This window comes from Sarcophilus harrisii, chromosome 5 (genome assembly GCF_902635505.1).
Source record: "Sarcophilus harrisii chromosome 5, mSarHar1.11, whole genome shotgun sequence".
Taxonomy (NCBI): domain Eukaryota; kingdom Metazoa; phylum Chordata; class Mammalia; order Dasyuromorphia; family Dasyuridae; genus Sarcophilus; species Sarcophilus harrisii.
The window spans coordinates 209,227,799-209,254,859 of NC_045430.1; the positions used below are offsets into that span (position 1 = coordinate 209,227,799).

At 34.9% G+C, this 27,061-nt stretch overlaps 1 protein-coding gene and 1 long non-coding RNA gene across 5 annotated transcripts in view; one reads left to right on the top strand and one right to left on the bottom strand.

Moving 5' to 3' along the window:
• PTPRN2 (protein tyrosine phosphatase receptor type N2) overlaps positions 1 to 27,061 on the bottom strand; it is a 1,447,381-nt gene that overhangs the window by 736,972 nt on the left and 683,348 nt on the right. The window lies entirely within an intron of this gene.
• Positions 7,264 to 27,061, top strand: part of LOC116419191 — a 49,551-nt gene continuing 29,753 nt past the window's right edge. For 2 of the 4 annotated variants that reach the window (XR_004229438.1, XR_004229435.1), the window contains exons 1-3: positions 7,264 to 7,453; positions 7,562 to 7,708; positions 22,888 to 23,034. This is a non-coding gene — a long non-coding RNA (uncharacterized LOC116419191). Of the gene's footprint in view, positions 7,454 to 7,561; positions 7,709 to 21,955; positions 22,061 to 22,887; positions 23,035 to 27,061 lie in introns of all 4 variants that reach the window. The other 2 variants (XR_004229437.1, XR_004229436.1) reach the window with 2 other exon arrangements.

Genomic DNA, 27,061 nt, shown 5'->3' on the forward strand with positions numbered 1-27,061 from the left:
GACTTCCTCCTCCTCCCCACAGCTTCAATAGGGTCTATGAGGTCACACGCATAGCCAATCAGAGAAGAAGCCTCCCCTTAATGATGCAGATTTCAATGCGACCAGAGTTCCCATCCATGAGGCGATCCCTACTAGTTCACATCAGACCCATTTCTGGGGGTCTCAAGCTTTATTGCTTGTTTACTTCTTGTTGCACTGCACCTGACCCCTCCTTCAACCCTTACAATGTATTTTTTATTTTTGTAGGAAAACATAAATTTGTCCTAAATTGTCAAGTTAGCATATAATTATTTATTTAAGTTCTGCTGATTTTTTTCTTTCTTCCACTTTGAAATCATGCTGGCCATATTTTTTTAAAAATTTACTACTTTTAATCCATTCTTTTTTCTTGGATTAGTCTAGAGGTTTATTAATTTTGTCTTTTTAATATAAAATAATGAATATATCTGAAGATAGAATATTAAAAGTCCATCATGGGCAGTGGAGTCAAGATGGCAGAGAGTAGACAAGTCTTTGCCTGAGCTCTTCCTGGCTTCCCTCAGAATCAATACCAGATCAGGTCTCTGAAGGGGTATTGGGAATGAAAGAACCCACAAATATTTGGAGTGTAACAAATTTCCAGCAAAAAATATTTTGGAAGCACTTCAGGAAAGGTCTATCTCAGTCAGGCACAAGGAGACAGAGTGGGGAGGAGGCAGCCCAGAGCAGATGCAGCCCAGGGTGGAAAAGCTCTTAGCCAAAATACAGCAGCATTGACTACTCTGTCACAGACTAGTGTGAGACCTCCAGGGCAACTATGTAAACAGTAAGCCCTCAAACTTCAGCATAATAAGCAGCACTTGGCCATGCCCACCCAGCACATGAAGGAAGCTGGCAACACTGGCCCCAGGGCAGGGTAAGGTCTAGAGAGGAAGTTTGGGGAAATTTCCCCTTTACCTTAAGAGCAGATCACTTTAAAAGTGAGCATAAAAGCAAAAAGAGTTCTGATCATAGACAGGGAAGAATTCTTATGGAGACAGGGAACAACAGACCTCAAACCCTGAGCACCCTAAAGGCAAAATGATTTCAGATGAAACCTTAGAGGGTGAAATGGGTTGCTCTCAGAAAAATTCAAAAATAATCTTAAAAGATAGTTTGAAGAAAAATGGGGAAATGAGAATTTTGGAAAAGGAAACAGAAACTGTCTGAATAAAATATCTCCTTAAAAATAGATTTGGCAAAATGGAAAATAAAAATAACTCCTTAAAAACAGAATTGGGTGGAATGGAAACAAAATTCCTTAAAAAATAAAACTGGTGAAATGGAAAAAAAAATCCAATGAGCAAAAATCATTTAAAAAATCAATTGGTAGGGGCAGCTAGATGACACAGTAGATAGAGCTGGTGCTTTGAAGTCAGGAGGACCTGAGTTCAAATCTGGATTCAGACATTTACCACTTTTTAGCTGTGTGACCCTGGACAAGCCACTTCACCCCAATTGCCTCAGCAAAAAAAAAATCAATTCGTCAAATGCAAAAGTAGGTAGAAAAGCTGACTGAAGAAAATAATTCACTAAAAATTTAAATTGAACAAATGGAAGTGAATGACCCAATGAGACATCAAGAATCAGTCAAACAAAAACAAACAAAAAAATGAAAACAATATAAGAAAATGTAAAATACCTCATTGGCAAAACAACTAACCTAGAAAATAGAACAGAATTATTGGACTACCTAAAAACCATGATGAAAAAAAAAGAGCCTCGGTAACATCTTTCAAGAAATCATCAAAGAAAATTGTCCTTAATGTCCTAGAACCAGACAGTAAAATAGCCACTAAAAGAATCCACTGATTACCTCCTGAAAGAGACTCCAAAATGAAACTCCAAGGAATATTGTACCTCTATTTCAGAGTTATTAGATCAAGGAGAAAATACAGCAAGCAGCCAAAAAGAAACAATTCAAATACTGAGGATCCACAATCAAGATTATCCAGGACCTAACAGCTTACACATACAGAGGTTCTGGAATATGATATTCTGGAAGGCAAAGGAGTTTGGACTGCAGCCAAGAATCAACTGTCCTTCAAAATTAAGCATTAACTAGCAGAGGGAATGGACATTCAACAAAATAGGAAATTTGTATTTATTTTTGATGAAAAGACCAGAACTGAACAGAAAATTTGATCTTCAAATACAGATCTCAAAGAAGCATAAAAAGGTAAAAAGGGAAAGAAAAAAACATTTTTTTTTAAAAAAAAAGTTAAAATGTTTACATTCCTATACGGGGAAATAATATGTTTACCTCTTGAGAATTATATCTTTGTTAGGGACCTACTTAGAGGATGTAGATATAATTTGACTTTATTGTGATCATATAAAAAAGAAACTGGTGTGACTGGTGTGGAAAAGGGATTGTACTTAAAGAAAAACCCATCATTATTCATTATCATTGACTTAGGTATTAATTCTTCCACTACCTAAAAATTTACTGAATTTTTTTTTATCTTTTTAGCTTATTTTATGTTTTTCCCATTTAGAAAAACTCTTCCTCTCCCTTCCATTATTCTACCCCAATGAAAATGAAAAAAAAAAACAATTAAAAATAAACAAAATCCTTCTAACAAATACACAGAGTGAAAGAAAATGGTTTGCTGCATTAGCCAGGTCAAATACACAGACACATCAATATTCACCCTTTGTCCATTACCTCTCTACTAGGAGTTAAATGAACTGCTTCATCATGACTCCTATGGAATTGGAGATCATTATGATATTGATCACAATTATTCAGTCTTTCAAAGTTGTTTTTACAATATTATTCATATTTTATACATTGTTTTATTAGTTCCGATCATTTCACTTTTTACACACGTCTTCCCAGATTTGTCTGGAACTATTTTCTTCATCATTTCTTACAGCAAATAGTATTTCATCACATTGATATAACATAATTTGTTCAGTTATTTCTCCATTGATGGAAATGTTCTTAAGCTCAAATTGTTTGCCACTACAAAAAAAAAAAAAAAAGTACTACTACAAATATTTTTCTATAGGGATTTTTCCCTCTTCCTTTTATCTTTATGAGTTAGAAAAACTGATAAAGGTATCACTGGTCAGGCTTTTTCTTTTACTTTTTTCAAAAAGAAGATTTTAATTTTATCACTTCTCTGGTCTTTTTCCAGTTTGTTTTTTTCTCTTCTAACTTTCATGATTTCTTCTTTTATACCTAATTTGATTTTGTTAATTTGAAGATTAACATTTAATATCGGGTACATAGTTCAACCATCCTCTCTTTTTATACTTTTTAATATATTCTTTCAGAAAACACTTTTTTTGAGGATTCACTTAAATGCATCTCAAAAATTGTGGCATGTTGTCTTATTGTTATTCTTTTCTTTACCCTAGTTGTTAAATATGTCTATGATTTGTTTGCAGGATGTCATTACTGGAAGCTTTTTTTTTCTGCTGAAGTCAGCTTGAACCCATGTTCTACTGCAGTACCACCCCATGCCATGTGGTATTGCAGTTCAGGACATAACCTTATCTTGTATATAGCCCCAAACTTGGAGAAAAGATGAGAACTCTTTGCGTTAATCTAACCTCACTTTTGGATTGTTGGCAGATGTTATTTTTTCCCTTTCAGTGATATCATTTATGCCTGGCTATTTAGTGGGAAAAAACCCTTGAATATTTCCACATATCAGTTCAGATTAAGTGTCTAAAAGAGACAGGGGTTAGGTAGAGGAGATTGCAAGCCCAGGGGGCAATTTCAATTGTAAAGGAAAACCTCTAATTCAGCTGCTGAGAGAGGGCTGTAGTAGCAGTTCCCAAATGATCACACTTCCCTGCATATATGTGTTACATTTCTGGTTTACTTGGAATGCAATGAATTCAACACTTGCCAAAAGGAAGTTTTCACCTCTCTTTGTCTCACTACCTATAAACTTTCAATTTCCCTGCTGTTCATTCATCAGGAATCCTAATCCTTAAGCAGATCTCCTAGTCCATTTAGCAGATACATTTTAAACCTGAAGAAAACTATTCATTTTTTAAAAAGTAATTCAAAATAAAATGTGAATGGCTGATGATTTAAAGACTCATTAACCCAAATCAATTTATCATCAATAAAATAGGAAAATTTTGACCAGAAATCTATAAGCTATTCATTCCCATCCCATAGACATATACAACGCTTTCCTCTCTCAAAAAAAGGATCATTAATTTAACAGTCTATTTAATGAAAATTTGCCATCTCTCAATTAAATGTTTTGATCCATTATGTAAAAAAGACTACCATATGGATGCTGGGCTTGAAGGCAGAAATATATACATTCAAATGATGCTTTGAATATTCATAATTTCCAAAGATTTCCTGGCCCTGTTCATTTTTGACCCACTCATTCATCCTTTTAATCTTCTATGACCATGATCTAATGTTACAAATAGTCTTATTAAGAAACATTATTCTACTTGCAAAAGAATGCACAATCATCAAATAATGAGTAAACCATACTCAATGAAATCACTCACTGAAGCATGATAATATCTATCAGAAAAGGTAAGACCCAAAGCCTAAACAGAAAATGCAAATTACCACAATATGACTTTAATACAGGTTTCATTGTCTATTCCCCAGCAAAGCCCTACTCAAATGTCTCATCCTGGCCTTGAGTTTCTCAAAGCCTATGTCAAAGAGACTGAAAATTTTTGAACTTTCTCTGAAGCTAGTAAGCCTATGAGTGTAGACCCACATACTTGTTGTTGGAGGACTATACTAGACAAATTTAGGGATGGTCATCATGTTGTCTGCATGGTGATGGATTTTTCAACCACAGGTTTGATCAGAGAACAAACTATGTCAGAACCCACACTGATGAAATTAAATTTCCATCAAGTATGAAACATTAACTTGCATAATCATGACTCACTGTGACACTGGAAAAAAGAACATGATTTTCTAACAAAGATACTGTCTTCAAGATGTTCAGAAACCAGAAATTACGAATGGGAAGTTAAATGTAAAAGTGGCTTTGACCTCTCCAATTTCTAGAAAGGGCCTTCTCAGGTATTTATGGACTGTGCTTTGAGAACTGCTGGTGTAAATAAAGGTTTAGTAGAGCTAAGGAAAATTGGAAAATCTATCCAACAGTACTGGTCAATAATGTCATGACAGCCCCCTAAATAGATCTTAGATTATTTTAAAATAAATACAATATTCAGAACAAAAGATATGATAATCCTACTATTTTCTATACTATTTTTATGATGGCTGGGGCTTGCTGTTCTGGATACCACTTTGAACAAACACAACACAACACATTCTAAGAAAGGCACTGAATCATGTCCAGTTGAGGTCAACTATGATTGCAAAGACCCATTCATAAACTAAGAAAAGAGATATAATTCCATATACAGATTAACTGAAGTACTTGAGAAAGTTTAGCCTTGAGAACAAAAGATTTAGAAGGGATTTCATAACTGTTTTCAAGTATTTAAATGTCTGCCATACAAAAAAAGAATCAAGCTTGTTTTGTTTTGTCCAGGGAACAGAACTAAGAATAATAGCTTGAAAGTTCCAGCAAGGCATATTTAAACAGAAGAGAAAAAGAAGTCCTTCTGGAATTGTACAAAAGTGGAATAGGTTATTTCATAATATAGTTATTTCAACTGAAATATTCAGGTGGTGATTAGATCATGACTTAGGAGAAAGCACAGACCCCAAAGTGCTTTGTATATACAATATGCTAATATAATTTAATGTAATATAACATAATATAATATAATGTATATAATAGAGGCAGCTATGTTACACCGTGGACAGAGTGTTAGCCATAGCGTCAGAAGACCTGAGTTCAAATCTAGCTAAGTATGACCCTGGGGAAGTCAAAAGTTTCTTCATCTGAAAAGGAAATGGTAAACCCCAGTATCTCCCAAACAGGGTTATCAAGAGTTGGCTACAACTGAACCGAACAATAACATAATATAAATTAGTAGTGTATACTATTGGTGTGCATATGAGGAGTATGATGGTCCTGGGGGATAGTGCCCTGCATTCTTTTTCTTAAGCTGAAATCTGCCCTCTTAGTTATAGATATAATTCAAACTGCCTTTCCCCGATTTCTGAGACCATCCCACTACTTTCCTCTATCTCCCTGCCCTCTGAAGCCAAGTGAAGAGCATGGAAGGTTGTGATGAAGTGGAAAAAAATTTTTTTAAGGGATGGTCAAGATTATGGTCTTTTTTTTAGAGGAAAGGTGGATGCTAAGTGCTCCAGCTAAGACATCTGGAGAACAAGACTTTAGGTTCAGCCTTGTCTCTAAATAATGGGGTGACTTTGGAAAAGCCTATTCATTGCTCTAAGCCTCAGTTTCATCAACCCTTAAAAGAAGTAGTTGGTCTTTCAGTACCCCTTTCCTCCTCTCTGATTTCTTCAGCTCATTCTCTAATTTTAATACACTGTCACTTATCTTTCTCTGGATATGAAACTATCTTAAAAGGGAGAAAGGAAGGAAAGAAGGGGGGAGCATGAAGATGGAATGCTACAGAGAGAATGGGTAAGAATGAGGAAAGTCAGAGACTCAAAAACTACCCAGGGACACAACCAATGATGATATTCCACGTTCCTTTCCAAACAGTCACCCAAACATCTGACGGCCACCCCCTTCACAAAGTGCCAACACTTGCCCTCTGACTTTTTCCCGATGGCATTTCAGCTGGATGCACAGGAGCTGCTCGTGCCAAGAAGCTCATAAAAGAAGGGGAAAAAAAGCTATCTCACCAGGGGCTTCCTAGCATAAAACACTCAATAAATAAACATTTCAGAGAGAGTGACTAAACCCCAGGGACTCCTGCGCTGCATATCTTCAGCCGGAATGTGTCAGACCCCTAAATAAAATGAGAATTTATTTGATAAATATTTTTAAGAGTTCTCTAATGGGTGACTCAGTCTGTGAAAGGGGCGTAAGCTGTACAAATAAGCCTACAACATTCATGACAAAAGAACTCAATATTAGTTAGCAGGGATCAAGATGGGATTAGCTTTTTCCTTCTTTTTTTTCCCGCTTCCAAATGATGCTGCCAAGTACTCTGGAGCCAAGCTAATATTAACTGCATTTGTCTTTACATCACTAAATAGAGAAGTGTACTCCAATGGCATAGTTGTTTACAGCCGGTTTGGTGCAAACAAACAACTTCCTCTAAGCCCTGGAGATGTCACCAGTGATGGCATGTTCTCCATCCTTAATGGTTAAGTTACATCACAATCACATTTGTCATGCTGGAAGGATGAAATACAGCAGAGGAGGAAAAGGCTGACCAGCTTAGTTCATCAAACAAAACAATGAGAAGAAAGTTTGGGTCTCCTCTGCTGGAAGCTAAATTTAAAAAGTAATATGTGGTTTTACATTTACCTTCAATTATAATTCTAAGAAGGAATATCAGACAGTTGTAGAGACGGTGGTAATGAGTACTTCAGGTATTCTTATTTTTTTTTTCATTCCTGTCACTACAATCATCCTCATTCTCCATCCCCTCTCCTAATCCTTGTTGATCGTGCTTTGGCTGATTTTTTTTCCTTTTCCAGCAAGGTAAGCAAAATCTAGTTTGGTGAGCAGCACATAAGGAACAATCCCTGTGCAAAGTGGAACGTCTCCTTTAATGATCTCCTAAATATATTACTGGAAATTTACAGACTAATTACCCCCTCTGTTGGATGTCAGAACTTCTGCTGGTAATTTTTTTTCTTATTTCAATAATGTTGCCTTCAGCCATAAAGTCATCGTCTATTCCCCCTACAAAGACATTTGCAGCATATTGCAAATTGTTACCCTTATGTGCCTCAGCTTTCGATTCTGTTTACAAGAGATGAAGTAATTACAGTGTTTGTACAGAAATAACTCGAAGGCTGATTGTTGAGGTAATGACACTGGCACCCAAACCCCCAACTTCACCCTGCCCAAAGCCTCAAGTCATCCATTAAATATAGCAGACAGGGCCCTGGGGCTGAGACAGGGTGGAGGAATAAGAAGAATTCTCAAATTGCTTCCTAGGCTAGTGGGGTTTCAGTCTTATTTTGTCCTGCTTATTAACAAGACTATGGCCCAACTGGCAGGCAAGCTACCTGATGGCTGGACATCACTTGCAAAACCTGGGTCAAAATGATGTTGATGAATGACAGGATTTCAATCCTTATAAAAGCAATTTCTCTCTGGTCTGTATTCTCCCCTGTTACTTTATTATACACCAGTTTGCAGTGGAATACAGTTGCAGTCTACCATACCCCCTAGTGGAAAAAAATTTGAGAAACAAGTGCCAGTGTGAAGCAAAAAGAAGACGGATACAGAGCTCAGGGAAGTGATGCGATGGGTCTCTCCATAATTCTATCTTTTCTTTGAGGTATAATCTTCATTGGTCAGAGCACCATTTTCTCAATAAACTGATCCCACCAATGCGAGCAGGTTATGACACATTAACTGTAGGGGAATATTCATGTCTGCGAATATACACCCATGTATGTGGTACATTTATTTGTGTGCATACGCTTCCTTTTGTTGTGTTTATTCGTGCGTGTGTGCTCATGCATTTATAGTGTTAAAAAATAAACAAACCCATTAGTAATGTTCCAGAAAATCAAGCCAAGTAAATTTGGTAGTTGTGGAGATAATTGTTTTTGTGAATGTTCAGCAGGCTCGAACAAACGCCTTGAGGTACATACACACCATTCTGTGCTTACTACACCTAGGACTGAAGTAATACATCCACATTCACTATTCTCATTTAATGCTTCTGTGAGAGAACATTAATGGGCAATTAAAAACAATGATCTCCAAAACATATGAAATACAGTGGAGCCTGGCTAGAACACCATTTGCTATGAGGTGGAACTCAGTATGAGATAAGTTAGTCTTGGACCCTGTCCAAGGGGGACTAAGCTCCAAAAAGAAATCATTACTAACATTTTATATCTATACTGATTCTATTAAATGAATCATTGAACAGTATTTTTAGGCTTAGGTGTAGACACAGTCACATGGAAAAATGCAAAGAAAGTATAATCACTATACCAAATTCCATATTGTGAGTATATGTAGAAAGCTATTTCCATGCTAGACTATATTTGTTTAAATAAATCATTGAACAGCATTGTGTTTAGGCTTAGGTGTAGACAGTCACATGGAAAAATGCAAAAGAAAGTACAATCATTATACCAAATTCCATATTGTGAGTATATGTAGAAAGCTATTTTCATGCTAGACTATATTTATTTTATGGGCAGCTAGGTTCTATGGGAATAGAGTGTTGTGCTTGAATTCAGAAAGACTCTTCTTCCTAAGTTCAAATCTGACCTCAGATACTCACTGGCTGTGTGACCCTCAACAAACCACTTAACCCAGTTTACCTCAGGTTCCTCATCATTAAAATGAGCTGGAGAAGGAAATGACAAACCATTCTTTCCCTTCCAAGAAAATCTGAAATAGGCTCAGGAAGAATCAGATGGGACCTACCAATAATAATAAACAACAAAATATACTTACAATATAAGAAAGTTAGATTTAATATAATTGTGATTTTCATTTTTCCATCTGAATGTGTCTCACCTAAATCTAAACACAAGACTGTTCACTGGTTCATTTAATAGGACCAACACAGAAATGAGATTCTAGCATTGAGTTCTTTTTGGTGTTTTAGGAGTATTTGCTATCTACATGGTCATCCCTGGTAAATAAAATAAATGCATCATTAAGTAACATAGTTATCACTATAGCTGAGCTACTTATTACATGTTCATGAGTTCATCAGATATAGATCTAAATATGGAAAAGTTGTTTGAGGTTTGCCTGTTCCAACCTCTCATTCTACAGATGAAGAACCCAAGTTCTTGGAAGGTTAAATTTTTTCTCCAAAAATCAACCAGTTGGTAAATTGAAAAACTGGGATTTAAACTCAGGTCTTTACACTGCAAGTCCAGTCTTCTTACCACTACTTGGTCTTTATTTTGGGTCTGATCACCTCAGAGTGGATGTTTGACCAGAAACCCTGATGGTTTTGCCTTTCCAGAATGATTTTTTAAAAAAAGAGCTCATTCTCTGCCTTATTTCTTACCTAGTCTTAAGGATAGAATAGATGTTGCCTCAGTCACACTAAGACACATTAAAGACTTTCCTTTAAAAAGATCAAGGTCTCCCACTGCATTTAAAGCCATCTCTGGTTTTCCTCTTATATCTTGCCATTGGACCCAGATGGTTCTGGAAGGGAAAATGAGGCAAGTGAGTTTGCACAGCCCTCCCTTACTCATGTCCAATTCACTTGTATATCATGGCATCAACTCTCTGATATCATGGTCCTCTTTGAAAACAAACAACAAATTACAACTGTTTTCAGGTGGTACCTAGAATTACCCCAAATACATGTTCATGGAACAAAATTGAACAGTATTAAAGCAAGACTTCCTAGCAAACTGTGATAGAAGTTTTAAGGAAATGTAAACAGTGTGGCAATAGCAGAAATGGCAGAAAAACCATAGATTCAAACAATTTTAAGTCAGGAGCCACAGGACTTGTTGAATGATTAAATTGAGAGAATAGTGATGTTATTAATAAAAAAATAGGAAAGTCGGAGAGAGTATTGGGCTTTTTTTGTTTGGATTTTTGTTTTGTTTTAGGGGAGGAAAACAGGAGCTGTTATGAAATTATCAGGTTACTTTTCTCTGAAAATCTCAAATCACTGAAATAATGGGATTTTAAAATTACTGAATTTTTCAGCATTGTTCCAATTAACTTATCGCTTGTCTTGTTAGATCTAGACATTCAAAGAAAAAGCTGTTTAAGGTAAGTGAAGCAAGTGTGACTATGTGAGTTTGTTTCTTTTTTGAGGTCAATTTTTAGTACAACGATCCATAAAGGTAACAATACACAGATAGCAAACATGCAAAATAACAGCTTGAAGCGTTATCAAGAGGCTTTTCTGAAATTCTGGAATAACTTGAGAGATAGCCTGGCATGTTCCTAGAGGTATTCTAAGGTATTCCATGAAGTACTAATTAAGTCAAATATAATCAGTCCAATGGGTAAACAAAATAACAGCAGATTCAAATCCTCAGCTCCAGGTCACATTTCCAAGTTGCTTGCTTAGTAGTGGTCCTTTTGATAGCCCAACTTAGAGATCCTTTTTTTATTTGTTTGTTTGAGGAGCAACTTAGCACCCCTTAAACTGTCAAAGTATTGCTTTCACATTTTATATGTGATTACATAAGTGGGTGCCCTTCAGCACAGAAATGTGTAAATTATACCAAGCAGAGGACATTTATACAGAAGTTCCATGCTAACAGAATCAGACCATTTCTGAGAGGATTAAGCATCTCTTCAACAACTGCCTCCTATGCACAGAAGAGTAAGAAAATCCCTAGGGTACACACAGATTGAAAAAAAAAGATGTGAGCTGAAGAGGAAAGGATAAAGAAAGAAGAAAGAAAAAATGGAGATAGAGAGATGGAGAAAAAGAGGGAAAGGGAAAGAAAAAGAGATAAGGAAGATAGAAAAAATGAGAGGGGGGGGAGAGAGGAGGGGTTGGAAAGGGGCAGGCCAAGACAAAAAGAGAAGGACAGAGGAGAGAAAAAAGAAACAGACAATGAAATTCACAGAGAGACATAGAAGAAGACAGATGAGAAGGAGGGAGGGAGGAATGGAGAAAGGGAGGAAAGAAGGGAAGGAGGGAGGGAGAGAGGAAAGAAGGGAGAGAGGAAGGAAAGAATGAAGGGAGGAAGGAAGAAAGGGAGGGGAGGAGGGAGGAAGGAAGAGAAGGAGGAAGAAAGGAAGGGAGCAAAAAAGGAAGGGAAGAAGGAAAGAAGGAAGGAAGTAAAGAAAGGAGAGAGGGAAGGAGGGAGAGAAGGAAGGAGGAAGAAAGAGAGGGAAGGAGGGAGGGAGGAAGGGAAGGGGGAAAAAGGAGGAATGAAGGAAGGGGGAAGGGGGAAGGGAAGGAAGAGGGGAAAGGAAGGAAGGGAGGGAGGGATAAGGAGAGAGGGAAATTGAGAGAGAGAGGGAGGGAAGAAAGAAGAACACAAGAATATCACCAAAAATGGAAGTGGCAATAAGAACCAGGAACCTATGCTATAACCAGGTAAGTCACAAGGATTTCTTTAGCCACAAGGGAGTTGAAGGATGGTGATGACGGCAGTAAGCATGCAGCAGGACAGCCAGGATCTAGGATAAAAACAGATGCTGGGGCAAAAGAAATACAACTAGAAATAAGGGAAAGAATAGCTGATGCTGCCCTGGCTGCAGGACCCAGAGCAGCCGCACATCGCACTCACCGATGGTGTGTAATTTGCTGGGACTTTGTGACTGAACTCTTGAATCTGTGAATTGGAGGAAAAAATACATTCTCTAGAGGTTGATCTACATATCTTCCCTAACTAGGCCAAATTTGAGTTCTTTTTTTGTCATTTGCATTCTGGTCATTTAAAAAAATAGCTCTATAACAAGTTAAGGCATTTAGAACTACGGTTGTTTGAAGGAGCATGTGGCCTTGAAAGGCATGAATCAAATTCTGTCACATACCCTCCAGGGACTTCTGGGTAGGGGCCTAACAAGTAAGAGTTATTATGGGGAAGCTTTCAAGATTGAAGTTAGTTGGTGTGGGCACTGAGCTTCTGTAATGAATTACAGATTGTATTTTGGAGTCTCATATGAAATGTCTTTTATATTGGGTGTGGAGGGAGATGGTAAGCAAGGGAGGTTTGGGTTAAGTACATTAGTAGTAGTATGCTAGACCATAAACACCAGGGGAATAGCAAGCAATAAGTGTTTAATATGCAAGTGTGTATTAGGGATAAGCAGCTACTATGATTGCCTAGATATTGAAGGACCTATATATCCTCCCGAAAGACATTTACTTTTCCCAGTGACTGTACAATGCAAAGAAACCAAATTTAAAAATTTTCCACGTGGTTTTTGACTCTCCTGGAGAGGGTGAATTTTTCAGGAAAAAGGCCAAACCAGCTGCCTAATATTACATAGTTCATATTCTTAGAAAGATATTTAGAAAAGTGGGAACTTGAAAACTAAATGTTTAACTTCTCATCAGGACTTATCATAAATAATCTGAGGCATAACTAAGTCTAAAAAGGGAAAATAGACTATTAAAAATAAAGGGACAGGTGGGAAAATGAAACACCCTTCCCCTTTCATATTTTGAAGGCATAGGCTTGGACTATTGGATAAACTTGTTAATCATGCAGAAAAGTCAGAGAAAATAATGATGGTATTTTAAAATAGAGGTGGTTGTTGAGGGATAGGGGTTCCCACTTACCTGAAGAGGAAGCCTTTAATCCAGACTAGAATGAGCTTCAGATATAATGGAAAAGTAAGGCAGGAAAATGCTGGTGATTTCCAGAGAGCCCAAGGGGATATATTTTTGGAATTTTACACATGCATTAAGTGAAATGCCCTCAGGTTAGAGTATTCAAATGTTTTCAGGTGTTATACAGCAAATCTGGCAGCCCTAGAGCAGAGGGGAAAGATTCTCATGACTGAGAATTCTTCAACACTAAACTTATTCGCATGGTCCTAGATCTTTGATAATGGGCCACCTGTTAGAATTATATTAACAAATAATTGCTTCTGTTCTTCAGCAGTTTCATAAATATGGCCTCTTCTCTCTTTCACCTAAGTAGATTTTTTAAGCTCCTTAATAATATTGGGAGTACATTCACCAGATTCACTACAGAAAGCTTCTCAACAATAAGTCCATAAATCATTTTGTCCCTAAGCAGAATTTTCCCCAGGGACATTAGAATCTGATTTTTGACTCTCAAGGTAGCAACCCCATCCTTCTTCAAGAGAGATAGTGTACTGTAGTGTAATAGGAAGAAAGCTGGCCTCAGAATCAGGAAAATAAACTTGTGTTCAAATCCCCTCTTTGACATATACTGGCTATATAACCCTGGTCAAGTCACATAATCCCAGGATGACCAAGGCAACTCTTATCATTTGCAGTGCAGGTATAGATCTGCACTGGCAGAGTAGATGGGCTCCTTGAAAGATTCCTAGAGCCATGAAATCACCAATCAAAAAAGGTAATAATTAGCATTTATAGAGCACGTTAAGGTTTTTTTTTTTTTAATAAAAGCTTTTTATACAGATTATTCGTGTAAGCCTCATAGTAATTCAAACAGAAAGTAATCATAGATATTATTATCCTGGTATTTACAGAGGAGAAAAACTAAGGTTAAAGGATTGGTTTCTATATTGACCAACTCTCAGAGGTGAGACTCAGACTTAGATGTGCTTGGTTCCAGGTGTAGCATTTTCCATTTGGTCACTTTACTTTTCTTTCAAAGCCAGAGTCATGCCATCTGATTTTCTAAATGTATCCTGGAGTGCTGGACATAATCCAAGGTATTACAACAGTTATTCCACAATACTTGAACTCACATCGAAGTTAACAACCATCTCAAAATATCCCAGGCAGGTATTCCACAAACAAAAGTGGAAAAAAGTACCCAAATATTCAATTCTTTTTTCACTCCCCATACCTTAAATTACTTTTCATCATTCTGACTTGGTTGCTGTTGGTATGTTTCATCATGTCCTTTCTGCCTAACAGTCAATCAATCTACAAGCCCTGTTGCTTTTACTGAAAGAATAGTTCTTGAATCTACCCCTCCCTATCCATTCCCATTTCCATCATTCTGCTTCAAGGGCTTATCACCACTCACCTCGACCAGAGTAATATTTTCCTAATCAGTCTCTTCATTTCCAGGCTCTCCTCCTACCCACTACACCCCCAGCATTTTACACCACCATTGTATTAAACCTGTTAATGAAAAGTTTGTCACGTAACTGTCCCACCCTCAAAGCTGTAATCATACTTTCTTTTTGTGTAATCAGAGCTCCCATGGTATTCACCTTACCTCAAACATGATTTATTTTCCTAAGTCCATTAAGACAACATAACATAGTGGCTGGGGTTCTAGGCTTGAATGTAGAAAGACCTGGTTTCTGACACTTTATTAACTGGGTGATCATGAGTCAAGTCTCTTATCCTCTCTAATTTGAGGAAGGTAGACTCATTGATTTCCGTGAACTCTTCCAGTTCTAAATAAGGGATTTATGCATTCCTTTCCCTACATCTAAAGTGCTATTTACTCATATAATAACTTTGTGAATCCTATTTATCCTTCAAGGTTCTACCACTTTGTTGTAATTTCTCCTAATTCCCAATATCCTAAAGTGATTTTTTCTTTCTCTGAATTCAATTCTTTCATCATACCTTAGCACACTGAACTTGGTACATACAATTTCATATTTATTTGTTCACACTCTTATCTCCTTTACTAGATTATAATCTGCATGGGGGCAAGAGCCCTGTCTTTGACATCGCTTTATTCCCTTTAGTACTTATCACTCTTCAGTAACTCAATGTTAAATTTAATTCCCCCTGAAAACTATCTAAAATACCTAATAATGCTATAAGAACAGTGAAGGATTTGTAAGTTCTCTGGGGATGAGGAACCCATTTCAGTGAAGCAGGTTACAACTGATGTATAACAGTATAATGGTTCTGAAACTTCTTGGTTTTGGGCCACTTTACGCTCAAAAATTATTGAGGAACAAGAAAGAACTTTTGCATATGAGGGTTAGATCTACTGATATTTATTGTATTTGAAATGAAGGCATTTAATATTATCAAAATAGTTTGACATCATGAACCCTCTGAAAGGATATCGGAGGCCTCCCAAGGTCACTGGATCATACTTTAAGAACTGGTCTGTCTCCAACTACAGTCTCCTATGCCTAATGGTATGCTGACTCAATTATGCACAAAGGTAGAATACTCAAGTGGATCTCTGATCTTATGGTTTTAAGAGTTCTCTTGTACAGCTAGGATCACAACAAAGATATACAATGCCATTCAAGTTTCCCAGGGCAAAAAGAAGGATCCAAAGCTTTATTTATCAGGGAATATCATTTCCCAAAAGATGACTGCTTCTCTAGTATGAATAAGAAATCCAATTCTAATGCTGCAAAGTATCTTGCAAGATCATCCAGACCAATCTTTATGCCAAATTGTCTCAGATGGAGGAGAACCAATCCAGAGATTTAAAAATAATCTCAAAGAAATTTAGTTTTCCATAAAAATTCTCAGTAAAACACCTGTGTTGAATATACTATATTATTCAAAAATTTTCTCCATCTTTAAATTATGTCCATTATTTTCTCTTTATAAATAATCCTTCCTATGTGTTCAACAGAGAATTGATGGTGGCTTTCACATATAAATAGGAGAAAAATACTTTACTGTGGGACTCCTTTTTTTTTTAAACATAAGAAAAGTATTTCCATCAGAAGAATTCTGTTTCTTTCACTGCCATACATATAATAAACCAAAAAATCCTAAATTCTTGCTGATTGCCTAATTGTCTAATGTGGATTGAGGAAGCAATTATTTTGGAATATGTCTCCATAGATTTTGAAATCAAATTTTTATCTGAGTTATCTAATGCAACTATTTTCTCCCCCCATCCTTATTTTAGTTAACCTGATTATTTTCCCACCAAACTTTTTTAATTTTACTGAATCAAAATTACATTTTGTATTTTATAATCCGCTTTCCCTTGTCTTCTCACTCATTCATCCCTTACCATAGCTGAAATTATAGGAGCATTCATTCTTTTATAATTTTTAGTTGTGACCATTTATAGTTAACTGTTTTATACATTTGGAATTTATTTTGGTATACAGAGTAAACTGTTGATGTAAACCTACTTTTTGCTATATTACTTTCTAGTTTTTCTATTTCTATCTAGGTGATAATCCCCTCACAAAGCAGTTTATATTCTTCTATCTGATAAACACCAAAGTGCTTACTCATTCGTGTCTAGATCTTAGTTTATTTCACTGACCTACTTTTCATTTTTAAATATAAATAACAAATAAATTAGAAAATTGCTACTTTACAGTATGATTTGAGATGTAATCATATTCATGCCTTCATTTCCATTTATTTTCATTATTTTTCTTGAAAAACTTGTCACATTTGTTCTTCCATGTGAAATTATTCTTTTGATGAGTTCTATAAAATATGCCTTTGGTATTTTGATTGGTATAATGCTAAATCTGAAGATTAATGGAAGAAATATCATCACTTTAGTTTGACTAGTGGAGCCCAGCCATGAACAATGAAGAGATCTCCAATTATTTAATTTTTCTTTTATAGCTATAATCAGTTTTAGTTGCATTTTTTAAAGTATTGTGAACATTTTGAGAAGTAAACTTCCCCAAATTTTATGGATTCCCTGAAGTGTGCCCACCAATTGTACACCGTATCCTTGGCTCTCAGGATCACCTCTGGCTCCCATCACTGCTATTTGGCAAGGGGAGAGTTTGAGGAACAGGAGGAGGAGCTGCATTCTTTGACTTTCCACATGGGACCCATAATTAAGCCATGGTTGAGAAACAAAAGACAACTGAACAGTAAGCAATATTCTACAGCAAGCCTGAAAATGTCAATCTTAAGTTAATAAATGGACTTCAAAAATTTGCTATCCTTTCCTGGTCACTTACAGGCACTCTAATTCCACAGTAGAAAGACTCTTACTGTTCAACTTTTCAGGCAACTGAAAGTTCAAATATATTTTATAACATTTTCTTTCAGAACTCCGCTGTTCCCCTATTCAAACCATTTGCTTCAGCCAAGCTAATGTATCACTGTCCAGGAATTTTTCTTAGGCATTTATTTCTCTGTGGCCCTCTCACATCCCCTCAGGCCTGGAATAGCATCTTTTCAAATTATTTAAGTCTTAATCTTCAAGTAAGGACCCATTCAAATTTCAGTTTCTCTGTGAAGCCTTCTATCTTTAATGATCTCACCTTCATCTGACCTCCTACAGGATTGTACATGAGAAAGTTCAGGCACATAATAAAGGTAGATTTATAATACACTGATCAAGTGCATTAACATAAAGTGTTTTGCAAATCTGAAAGCATAATTTAATACTAGCTATTACTGTTGCTATTGTTTTCCATGTGTATTTATATATATGTGCATACATATATATGTATACATATAGCACTATGTAGCACTTTAAAGTTCACAAACTACTGTGCATATGTATGTTATACAATATTTCATTTAATCAATATAAAATATCAACATATATGTGCCCTTTGGTATGGATAGTCTTATAGGTGAGGGGAAGGGAAGGCTGCACAAATACATACATATTTGTATAGATTATATTCCCCCAAATAGATTGCAAGATACTTGAGAGCAGAGATTGTCATTTTCTTCCTTTTATCCTACCAAAAGTACTTAGCATGAGGCTTAGTTAATATTGCTTTTCGAGGATCAACCTAGGAGGCACCTTCTTGTTTATGTTCCCTACTTTGTAAAGTGGCAAAGAAAGCATCAAAATAAGAGAACGCCTTTTGCTTCTTATAATAAATGATACTTGTATTTCTATTATTTTTTAATTTGGTTGATAACATCAAAATGAATGTACACTGAAGGAGTGGAAGAGTAAATGTGTGTATCTTACATACTAATATCATTTAATACTTTTAACTGATTTTGTCTGAATCTCCATTGTATCTGTGTCTGTAATAATTATGTCTCCAGCAAATAAAAATATCTTAAAAAAAAACATTGGTGCTTTTTTCTTTTATTTTATTTTACCTTTTTTTTTCTTTTTTGCAGTGGGTGGGTGGGTACAAGGAATAGGTACTTAATTGCTACAGCTAACAAAAAAAATTTTTTTGAATAGCAAGTTCTGCTTCATAACTTTTTATTCAGTATACCTCTGTTTCTCTCTTAAATGGGATTTTTAACTCTTAATTTCAAATACATACATTTAAATCATCATAAGAAAAATATTTGTCATATATTCTTAATTTTTTATCATAATTTAATCCTTTTTCTGATCCTCTTAAGGTGGCTGCATAATTTTGTAATTTTTCTGGTTGATGTGATTTATTCTACTAATCTTTTCCAAATGGAAAACTTCCTATCCATTTCTGGTAAGATCATAATAATTATTTTGAATATATTGTTCCAATATTTTTTACATTTCAGTTTTTGCATCAATATTTACTGGTAATACTGGCCTACAATTTTCCTTTACAGTTTTATCTTTGCCAGAATTGAGTGTCAAGATCATCTTTGTTGCATGAGAAGACTTGGAAACACAATGTTTTTCTCTGTCCTTAAAAATTATCTATGCCTATTTGCTTTACTTATTCTTTAAAGATTTGGAACATTTTATTTGTAAATCTTTCTGAAGCTGCTGACTTTTTCTGATATAGTCCCTTAACAGTCCAGTTGATTTCTCTTGATGAGACTGCTCTATTTGGGATATATATTTCCCATTATATCATTCTGGATATTTCATATTTTTTGCAGATAGGCATATGTTTTATTTTCTCCAATTTGGGAGCATAAGGCTATATAGAGTAATTTCTCATAATTCTCCTAATTTCTTTTGCAGTTATAGTAATCATTCCTCACATTTCCAATTTTGTAATTTGAGTTTTTCTTTTTTATTATCTCTGCTAATCGGTTATCAATTTAATTGGCCTTAACAAAAACATCTCTTATTTTTCATTTCAATTGTCCTTTTTTCTCCATTTTATTAATTTTTGTCCACATATCAATAACCTCTCTTCTGATTTTCTTTACTGAATTAGTTTAATCCTTTTGTAATTTCTCTAAATGCAGTTTCCATTCATTAAGTTCCTCTTTTTCTTGCTTGTTAATGTGGAGATTCAGTGCTATACATCTGTCTCTCTTCCACTGCTTTGGTTACATCCCATGTATTTTGATAGTATTTCAATTGTCATTATCATTAAGGTAATATGTTATCGTTTTTATGATTCCTTCTTTAACTCGGCCATTGTGTAATAGTCTTTTTCTAATGTCCATGCAGATCTAGACTTTAGACAGTTAGCATCGTTTGTTTGGAATTTGATTGGATTCCATTTCAATACCTAATTGACACATGATCTCTGTGATGCAGGCACTACCTCAAATAGGGCAGACTCTATGAATTCAGCATCCTTGATTACTCATTTTCATGTTCTCTCACATTGAGATCTTCCCCTGAAGCCTTTTAACATTATGTGGGTACCAGCAGTCAATCTGTTCATGGGTAATCTGCCTATCTGACTACAGAGCTATCTTGTATATCAAAGATAATATATTTTGTGTTGCTTCTTTTACTTTTCACAATTAATATTATATTTTAGCTCAAATATGCCTACCATGCTCTCCATTATAATTTGGATAACCATTATTTTCATTCATTAGAGACTGTGGTAATCCATGATTCATAGTCATTTAATTTAATATCAGCCAAATATAGCTAGTGTTAAGAAAATAGATTTTTTATTTCCAGAAGCAATAACAAATAGTACTTACATGCAATACATATTGTTTTCTTCATCTTGTTCTATTGTAGATATTGTTCATTGATCATCAGCAGATAGATGTATTAATAGGTCAGCTTTATGGACTGCCTATCCAAATGCATATATTAGTCTAGACAATTGTTATTCTTCATCTACTTGTTTTTTTCAAGGTTGAATGTTAAGCCAAATTCTTTTTAGTGAATGTGGACTTAATTTATGAGGCTAAAGTATTTCAGAGTTTGATGCAATTAGTGCCATTTCATCTACCAATAAAAATATCTGATTGATCTGGAGAGTAAATATTGCATTTTAACTTTTCATATTTATAAAATCCATAATAGTGTAAATATCTCTGATTTACATCGCTGTTTTATGTTGTACTTAATATTGGTAATTAGAGAAGTATCTGTTGAATACATTTCATCTTAACCAAATATGCAGTTGTTATGAACCAAGTATCTTCAGAATCATCACTGTTGTTGCAAGGTCATATTATTTTAACATATTCATAGAGAACATCTATTGGGAGGCAAGCCTTTAAAGGTACAACTTGTTTGGCCAAATTTTTATTATTAATATGTCATATCTTATTTATTCTACCCCATCTTCTCATTCCTGGTATGAAAACAACAGTATTAACAACAAAATTTTTTTAAACAAATAACAAACACAATGGAACCTCATTTTCTCCACAGCTTTAAATAAGATTATAAAGAGATTATTGTGGAGTATTACTTTCAAAGCTACTGGTCCTACCCTAACTTTTATCTTTACTTTCAGTCTGATAACCCCAATTGCCTTTCAGACATCTTGAAGTCCAATAGATATCTTAAACTCAACATGTCCCAAAATGAACCCATTATCTTTAATTCTCCTATCTATAATGGTAGAGGGTAGCTGCACCTTCCCAATTCATTAGTCTCACAATTTAACAGTAATCCTTGATGCCTTATTCTATCACCTCCATATCTAATCTTTTACTAAGACCTGTTAAATCACCTTTTCCACAGCTACTCAATACACTACCTTTTCTCCTCTGACCTTACCACTACTCTCATGCAGACCCTCATTACCTTATCCCTGAATGATCACAATAGACTGCTAGTGAGATAACCTCCTTAAGTCTTTCCCCACTCCCATCCATTATCTTTTCCATCACCAAAATGATTTTCCTAAAGTCCAACCATGTCACTCCCTAATCAAACTCCAGTCTGAGTCCAGGTCTCTATCATCTCCATATCAATTATCAAATTTTCTGTTTGACATTCAAATCTTTCATAACTTCGCCTTCTTGTATCCTTCCAATCTTTTTACATATACTAACTGCTATGCTATCTTCAATCCAACAACAATGACTTCCTTGCTGTCCTATAAACATGGCACTACATCATTTGACTTCAGACATTTTTTTCTGTCTGTCCAAGCCTGGAACATCATCCCTCTTCACTCTATCTACTGCCTTCCTTGTAAGGTTCAACTAAAATCCCATTTTCAGCAAAAAAAAAAAAACCTTTCCAAACCCTTCTAATTCTAGTGCCTTATATTTCTTATTTATTTCCTGTCTATCCCATATGTAGCTTGTTTAAGTCAACAGCTCACACCATATGCCAACATCCATCAGATTTTCAAAACTGACAAGAAAATGGAAAATGACAAATGTTCGAAGAGCTGTGGGAAAACAGGTATATTAACACACATTTAGTGCAGCTGTGAATTAGTTCAGTCATTCTGAAAATAATTTAGAACTAGTTCCTGAATACAACTTAATTTTATGTATACCCTTTGACTCACCAATAGCCCAAAAAGATAAAAATGGACCCATATATAAAAACAAATTGCTATGGCTCTTTTTGAAAAGAGCTTGAAAGCAAAATCATGTTTGTTGATGAAGAAAGGGCTAAAATAATTATGATATTATATATATGTATGTATGGAATGGAATGTCATTATTGCATAAGAAATGATGAAAGGGATGGTTTCAGAGAAACTTGGGAAGATTTGAATGAACTGATGCAGAATGATGTCAGCAAAATCAAAAAAAGTATGGGTTCAAATCTTGTCTCTGACAATATTTTCTAGGGCAACTCATAACTTTACAGAAATTCATTTTCCTCAAATAACGAGGAAATAATGCCATCACATAATCATATAATGAGATTCAAACTAGTATAATATAAAGTGCTATTCAAATTTTAAAGCAATAAAGAAATGTAAGTTATCATTAGGAAAATAAGGATTGGGAAACCTAAAGTACTCACCTCACAGGTTTGATATGATTTAATGAAATGTTGTGAGTGTTTTTTTTTGTAAAAATTTAAAGGACTATTTAAATGTTAGCTGATTTTATTATATATCTGGCTATATATATGTATACATGTGTGTGCCTATCAGTAACATGTTTGTGATAGAATATTCCTATGAATATTTTGGTTGTATCTTTAATGGAATACAAAAGAATGGATAAAACAGACAAGATTCTTCACTAACTCTGAGACTTTATGATTCACAGATTATGACTAACCTATAAACACCAGCAACAGGGCACATTTAGAAGGCATTGTTCCAATAGTAACGCTGGAGCACAAGGCCCATCCCAGGAGAGTATTGTTTTAGATGTGAAAGAACAAGCATGATTTTCTCTGTTGCTCCTGTCAAGGTATTGAATTTTTGCCAATCAAATTCATTTACTGTGGTACGTTAGACTTATTTAAAGCTGAAGAAATGCCATGATGAAACAGAGGGGGTGGAAATCTACATACTAAATCTCCAGTCATCATGAATTCTGGTATTTTTAGTCCAAGTAAGAGAAATAATTGTCCATAAGACACAAGGCACATTTAACTGTTTAATATGTATATAAGGAAAGAGAATTTAATATGTGAACTATAAATAACTCAAACCTAGGAACATGAATTTCATATTTATTTTGTGACAATTTCTCATTTAGATTACAGTAAAATGAAGGAATTACTGATGACAGATGCCTAGCTGGTTAGGAGGAAGGGAGGGAGAGAGGAAGAAAGGAAGGGAGGGAGGGAGGGAGGGAGGAATAGATATAACATTTATTAATCACTTGCTGTGTACTATGCCTGTGATTCTGTTAAGCCCTGGGAATATAAATGAAAGCAAAGAAGAAAAGCAGTTCCTACTTCAAAGTAGCTTAAATTCAAAGTTAAGAAGATACAATAAAAAAGAATACAGAAGAAGCAGTCTGGCGGGGATGAGAGGGGGAGGGGGACAGGAAGGTAGAAAAGCCCAGACAATCAAAACACAAGTATCATGACTGACAAGGATACTTCCTCAAAGGGAAGTTCTGAACAAGAACTCATCAGATGGAGGCCACCACAGCAATGGAGACATCTCCAGCTTGAGAAAGCAGCTGGACTTAAAGTAGAAAATTAATAAGCAGAGTTGAATATGTGTGTGTCATAGATAAGCTCATAGGGTGTTAGATTATCAGAGTTGGAAGAGACTTTAAAAATATTTAACTAAACTCTTTCATTTTATACAGAAGACAGAAGCCTAGAAAGAATCATCCTATAGACTCACCAAATTCATCTTTTTCCATGGAGAACTTTCAAAATATCAGATGTAGAATCATTACTGTAACTTAACTGATAAAGAGAGGTGATCTCAGAGGCATGAGGAACTGAAATATTTTGATAATGGGACCTTGACCAAATTTCTCTACAAACAAAGCAGCTCCCTAAGCCTTAAATAACAGAGCAAATGTTGATAGACATCGGGAGAAGTTGCTTCTTTGAGAGTTCCCTATGTTAATAAAATCAAAGATCTATTTTTTGCTTTAACTGGCCAACCATCTGACTGCATGTGGACATCACATTCTGAATTAGCAGTTGCTTTCTGTCTTATTGTAGTGATATAGTATAGACATAGTTAATTCCATGTGTTAATGTTGCTTTGTGGTGTTCCTAATAATAAGTGCTTTCAATGTTCTTTTCAAAGAAATTATCATGACTTTTGGGTATTTTTGAATTTGAAAATTCTATAGACCTCATTCATTGTTTGAATACAAATCATATATTCAAACATAGTTGTGATTTTTTACACAAACCACTCACACACAATTGAGCTATTATTTTGGTTACTGCAATGAGAGGTGTAGTTGGGGCTTGAAAATCCCATAGCACTAGATTCTTTAAACCCGTTGATTGTTAAGTTCTTTTTATTAATACTTACTATATTTATTCTAGCCTATAGGGAAATTTAGCAGGGTATAGTATGAGGAAAAACATATACACATACATGTACATATATGTACACACGTGTGCATATATGTATGTGAACATGTGTGAATATACATACATATAATCTATGAGGCAGTTAGGCAACTCAGTGGATAGGATACCCAGCCTGAAATCAAATCTAGTCTCAGACATTTCACAGCAGTGTGAAACTGAATAAATCACTTAATCCTGTTTGCCTCAGTTTCCTCATCTATAAAATGAGCTGAAGAAGGAAATGCCAAACCACTCAAGTATCTTTGCCAAAAAGTTCAAATGGAGTCATGAAGAATGAGATATGGCTGAAAAAATGACTGAACAAGAACAATCACAAAGTATGAGAAAAATAACACTGATGTTTTGTCATGTCATGGAGGTGACCTTGTTTTCTGAAGGCAATGAGAGGAGAATACAATCATGAGGCTATTTCTCAAGATAGAAAAGACTTTGATTATGAACTTAGCAAGAGCTTTTGTGTCTTATCTAAGAGCAAACTTAGTTAAATGAAAGGAGTTTCCTTAGTATAGGCAGACTACCAGGTGATGAATTGCTTTCTTAAAAGGGGAAATTATTGGTGGTGTTCACCCCTTGGAATTAACACAGCCACAATATGGCCCAGAATTTTGTATGGTCTATTTTTATTGACACAATGGTAGTGGAAGAAGAATACTGTGGGAAAAGGGCACAAAGGTCAAAAAAAAAATCCAAACAACTAGAAACATTCATTTGACCATTTGTATCCTCTATTAGCAATTTTTGCTTTATGGCCATCAATTTGATATACTGTATACTAGAAGAACAAAACCACATCCATATTGATGTTCTCACTAAAAATAAAACCAAAAGACACCAGGTAGCCACAGCCCTATAAGTGGATAGTTTGTAAATCAGCTCCAGAGAAGTAAGGCAGCCAAGTGGTACAGTGGGTAGTTCACTGGATCTGGAGTCAGGAAACCTGATCTGGCCTTAGACACAATAATTGTGTGACTCTGTTTAAGTTACTTAACCCTATGTCTGCCTCAGTTTCCTCAAATATAAAATGTGAGTAATGACATCTATTATACATGATTATTGTGAAGAAAAAATTAGATAATATTTATAAAACACAGAATAATGCTTGACACATTGTAAAGAGCTTGTTTTCTTTCTTCTTTCAAAAAAAGTTGATATTACTTCCATTTACAACAAATAACAAAAGAAACAATTTTTTGGTATGCTTGGTTATATCTCCTTGCATTGCTCATAATGGGCTTGAGTTAACAATGAAGATAACTACCTCATGCATCAGAATGAATGATGAAATAGAGAAATTCCACATAGATATTGACAAAATCTGCCAACAGTAATCAGCATGTATTTTAAAAGTCTATGATTTTAATGTGAAAAGAGACATAGAGCAAGATTGAAAAACAATTTTTAAAATCACAACTGTTTGAATATATGATTTGTATTCAAACAATGAATGAGGGCTATAGAACTTTCAAATTCAAAAATACTCGAAAGTCATGATAATTTCTTTGAAAAGAACACTGAAAGCACTTACTATTAGGAACACCACACTGTAACATTAACACATGAAATTAATTATGTCTATACTATATAACTACAAAAAGACAGAAAACAACTGCTAATTCAGAATGTGATGTCTACATGCAGTCAGATGGTTGGCCAGTTAAAGCAAAAGTCAAAGTGAATACTAAGAAAAAAGTAATCAGATAAGAAAACACTGAGTAAGGTTAAAGTAAAAAGCTATCTAATCATTTAAGCAAAGGACAACACAAAGGAGATGTGTTTGGCAAAAAAAATGGTAGAATTCAAAAGAAAAGAATTTTCTATTGATAACAAAATTTTTATAATTTTTTATTTTATATATATATATATATATATATATATATATATAATTAGAATTATAGACAACATTGTGCTAACTTTGAATCCTCAAATACCAACCCTTCTGCATAGCTTAATGGAAAGAATGCTGGTTTTCACTTCAATATACCTTTGTCCAAATACCAGTATTGAAATTTTATAACTAAATGGTTCTGAAAAATTTAGGACTCATTTTCCTCATCTATAAAATCAAACAACTGCACTAGATAAGGATTAAGATTCCTCCTAACTCTAAATCAGTGATCATCAAAGAAATGCATAACAATTGAAAAAGAAGAAACAACAGGTAATGATACCATGAAGTTTTGAAATGTAGAAGAGAATATTGAAAGAGGTCGTATATGTTTTATATTTTTGATTTTGATAAGATAAAGAAATAAACAACTAACTTTATACAAATGAAGAATCAAAGAACTAAAGTAAGAAGGAAAGGGTTGGTATTTATAATATGAGAAAAAAGTAATCACTATGATTGTGAGGGTTTTTTTAAATAATGTCCAATAGTCTGGGAGTAATAATATGATATAATGATCACATAGCACAGTATTA